The 4,699-nt window shown below is 44.9% G+C and overlaps 1 long non-coding RNA gene across 1 annotated transcript; it reads right to left on the bottom strand.

Annotated features, from left to right (window-relative positions):
- Positions 1-388: 388 nt before the first annotated feature.
- LOC127344118 (uncharacterized) lies at positions 389-3,488 on the bottom strand. The gene is made up of 3 exons (XR_011755985.1): positions 3,037-3,488; positions 1,887-1,972; positions 389-601 (listed from the first exon to the last, which is right to left on the bottom strand). It is a non-coding gene; the product is annotated as an uncharacterized lncRNA (long non-coding RNA).
- Positions 3,489-4,699: the final 1,211 nt, after the last annotated feature.

Raw genomic sequence — 4,699 nt, 5'->3', positions numbered from 1 at the left:
AGATCGTCCAACCCGCGTAGAACCTAAGACTCAGATAAGAGAGAAGACTTAAAACTCGCATAGGTAAGAGAAGAAAGAATATAGGTAAGGAGAAAAATAGAGCTAATCAGATCTATCCAACGATGTTTCAGAAAATAGGTTTTGACACTCTAAACTCAACGACCGTTGGCAAGGTTATCCTACAGGCAGGACTAGTGGGGTACCGTCAACCTGAGCTCTGATACCAACTTGTGACGCCCCGGAACCGGTATCCTGAGGATTCCAGCGATCCCGCCGAAATCCGCACGATATCGATCCAGAGACGCCCTCCGACACGACGTGCGCGACAAATCACACACGTGATGCCAGAGGAATTAACACGAGCGGTAACATTACAACATGATTACAATAGAGCCCACAAGATACATATATACAACAACGACTCCAACGAGTCAAGATACAAATATATAATACAAAGATCCAAATCATACAGAAGATCGAATACGTCCGAGTATGGACAAGATACAAATTGGACTAAGAGTCCTGAAGATAACCACTGGCGTCCATAACCCTGCCCAGGCCAAGCCGGAAGGGTAACCTTGCTAACGTCGTCATCTTGTACCTGTCAAAGTCGGGCCATCGGTTGCCGACAAGAGGAAGGAAGCAAAAGAGAAAGGGGAAAAGGCGAGAGTAAGTACCAAGGAACGAACTCCGGCACGTACTTAGCGAGACTAGAAATGGCTATGCTCACCGGGCGAGTATAATATATATATCGCCGGGGGCTATATGGTAGGTTTAGCGGCAGCAAAACTATAACCAATAGAGACACGCTACAACATTCGTCTAAACAGAGAAGATGAGAAAGCGCATAAGGTAACAGATAAAATACTACACAAACATAACCCAGCCGATTACACATATCCCCTCCAACAATTGCGAAGAGGCAATGTAAAAGGCACTCAACGGTGGACAAGTTTTATTGGGTAACGGTTGTAGTAAGGCTATATTACTACGCAAGTTATTATCAGATTATTAGCAACAAGATAACGGTGTAAGTTGTTCTATGATCAAGCTATACAATTCCAAGTCGTCCATAACCGCGGACACGGCTTATCGATAAGATGTACACCCTGCAGGGGTTGCCCAAATGTAACCATACGCATGCTCGAACCCACTTACTACAGGTGGAGTCTCACATCAAGACCGTTCCCAATGCAAGAGAAAGTTTAATGGGAGCCACCCAACTAAGCTACCCGTGACGAAGTTCGGCCGTACTCCGATACGGACCCAGAGGTTTGCGACATAGTCCAGGCGGGCACTTACAACCAGGCACAGGATAAGTCTATCCGCAATATGAGTACAGTACAGAAATAAACACCCGAAGGCAACAGGAAGTAAATCGTGCATCGTGCATATGAGCAAATAAAATCAAGGTTGTGGCTCCCAATAAACAGACTCGAGGAAAGGTAGTGGGTGATGGGGGTCCCACTCCCCCACGTACGGGTAGAGCGCTCAATCTCAGAACAGATAACAAGAACTCGGGTCCTAGGGGACATTAGCAAGTCAAAGTTCCAATGCTTTCGCAAAGGGGCTCACAGATGCCTCTGCTTACAATTTTAGTTGTTAACAATTAAGTAAATGTGATTATCTCCAACAACTGTTATAGCATGTGATAACCTCCCAACAACCCAACATATCCCGATAACAGATCGAGATAAACAACAGATCCTAAACACGCCTACGACTCGCAAGGCTCAAACATCAAGCAACGGCTATGGATAAGGAATGGTGCATATAGGATTATTATGGTAAACAAGTGGAATAGGACACGTGACTCGATAAAGCATCGCAACATAAGGATAGCAGTGCGAGGGAGAGAGTATAATAGGTGAAGAGAGAGGGCTCGCCTGTGAAAAGCTGTAGAAGAACTTGTCGGAGAACTCGTCGTATCTCACATCACCACTTCGTGATCCTATCCGGGAAGAAGCAAATGCTACAACAAACAACGGATGCAAATCTTACAACTACGGAGAAGAATTCGGCATGCTCAAGATGATATGCATGGCATGACGAATATGGTGCAATGCAACGTATCCATATTAAGCGGAATCGAAATCCCGACTCACAATTATATGGTTCAAGTTATTTTTCTACCGGCAAAGTTAAATGTTGTTTAGCATGGCAAGACAAGCAAGGGTGAGCTACTTCAATATTAAACGGAGCGGGGAAATCATATACTGCAATTCCTAAATACTCCGTATTTATATATTAGGTGATAGGCACAAACTAACACGATTCGACGTGATGCAAGATGCAAACATATGTATATGGATGACAATCTATTAATCTATGCATTTTTCTTATAAAGGTAGACATATTGTTTGCAGCAATTGGATTTGTAAAACAAAATATATATGATAAACAAGTTTTGCAAAATAAAGATAATTGGAGGCAGGAAAGGTGGATTTAATCCTCCGGTGCTGATATTTGATACCAGTCTGGGCTGGTTCGCTGGCTTGAAAAGATACAGAAACAAGACAGATATTACTAAAGGAATTGTTAACTGAAATTTTATCAGAGGTGTTATCTGAAACTGAGGAACAATGACAGAAAGGAAGGGCATTTTGTTGTCCCTGGAATTCATCTGATTTTGCTGTCACGTGAACCACTTCGGCTAGGCTGTACTGTTTGAGTAAAAGCAGAGAAAAGCTAGCTAGTCAAATACGTAGCAAGTAAGCAGACTGCTAGATCGATCTGCTGCCGTTCCTAGCTAGCTAAGACAAGCTGCTGGATCAATTCATAAGCTAGCTAGCTTAAGCAAGCAAGCAAGTTGCTGAATTGATTCAGGAGCTAGCTGCACTGGGCATGACAGAGTGCATCGTGAGGCGCGGGGTGTTGTGCGAGTGTGCGACCTGGAAGGCAACAGCGATAGATGCAGTTAACTGAATTTAACTGAAAGCTGAAACCGAAACAGAGGAGATCACTCCCACGGGGATTAAACGACGAAGATGACGAACCTAGGCGGGGTGAAAGAGTGGGAACAGAGGCGACGCTCACCAGGAGGCGCGTAGGCGAACGGAAAGGCTCGAGGACGTGAGGCGACGCCGGGATCGATGAAGATGCACACGGTCACCATGGCAGACGCGCTTTGGAGACGAGGACGAGCGTGCCGTTTCAGAGCTGCTCCAGTTCCGGGAAGAAGACGAGGTTGAAGACGCCCGGAGCTGCTCCGGCTCCGTGAACTCAGCGAGGAGGAAGACGAGGCCACGGGGGCTCCATCCCCGCGCTCAGTACAGCGGACGACGGCGAGGAACAGCGGCGCTGCGTGGACCTTTCTCCGGCGAACTCGGTGACTGAAAGTTCTGAACTCTCCCTGGGTGTTCCTCTCTGAAGCCTTTGTGGAGGAGGGGGTAGAAGATGGGCAACGGCGGCAGCAAGAGGGAGTTGAGAGCTAGGGTTGCTGAATTGATTTGGGCAAGGGGAAAAGTGGAGGAGATGGCCAGGCTCTCCTCGTGCCTGCTCACGTGGTGAAGAAAAGCAGAGGAGCTAGTGCTCCTGGCTCGGTCAACAGGTAAGCTGGGTTAGGTTCAGCTTAGGATAGGATTCTGTTAACATTTCTTCTTCTTTTTGTTTAATTCCTGTTTTGAAACAAACATATTTAAACTATTTTGAAATTGGATAGAGATGAGATAGAGTATCAAACATTTTGAAGCCTGCACTTTAATCCAAATAAAACAAAGTACATGTGTTCCCAAAATTATTTGCTTCATATTAAAATAATTGTAAAATAAGAGGAGATTTAGGAGGGCTTTAATATTAAAACCAAGTAAGAAATTTTGACATGACCTATATGAAAATAGATCAAGTTATAGTGATGGTTTGGCCTTTTTTGAAAATAGGGTCAAGAAGTAGGATAGGTTTAGACTTGCTTGGAACATCACAAGTGAAGAGAGAGAGATAGAGAGAGAGAGACAAGAATGAAATGCAAGTTTTATAAAACAAGGTGACATGATATGATGCATGCTGCAAATATGATGCACAAAAGAAAAAGAACAAGCAAAATCTAATATGGTATTTTCCTGGGCCGTAACATAACCTTAGAGTGCATGATAGACCAACGCAATTATACCGAGTACTAACATAGCATGCACACCGTCACCGACAGACTATGAAAGGAGGAATAGATCACATCAATACTATCATAGTAATAGTTAACTTCATAATCTACAAGAGATCGCAATCATAGCTTATACCAAGTACTACATGATGCACACACTGTCAACATTACATCATGGAGGAGGAATAGACTACTTTAATAACATCACTAGAGTAGCACATAGATTAATAGTGATACAAAGCTCATCATATGGATCTCAATCATGTAAGGCAGCTCATGAGATCATTGTATTGAAGTACATGGGAGAGAGATTAACCACATAGCTACCGGTACAGCCCTTAGCCTCGAGTGAGAACTACTCCCTCCTCATCATAGGAGACAGCAGCGGCGATGAAGATGGCGGTGGTGTCGATGGAGATGCCTTCCGGGGGCACTTCCCCGTCCCAGCGGCGTGCCGGAACAGAGACTTTTGTCCCCCAAATCTTGGCTTCGCGATGGCAGCGGCTCTGGAAGGTTTCTTGTACCTTGGCTTATTCCCCTCGAAGATTTAGGTCAGGAAGACTTATATAGGCGAAGAGTCGGAGTCGGAGGGGGTCTGGGGGC

This window comes from Lolium perenne, chromosome 3 (genome assembly GCF_019359855.2).
Source record: "Lolium perenne isolate Kyuss_39 chromosome 3, Kyuss_2.0, whole genome shotgun sequence".
NCBI classification, from domain to species: domain Eukaryota; kingdom Viridiplantae; phylum Streptophyta; class Magnoliopsida; order Poales; family Poaceae; genus Lolium; species Lolium perenne.
The sequence above is the reverse complement of the archived record's forward strand: the minus strand, read 5'-3'. Positions and strand labels throughout refer to the sequence as shown.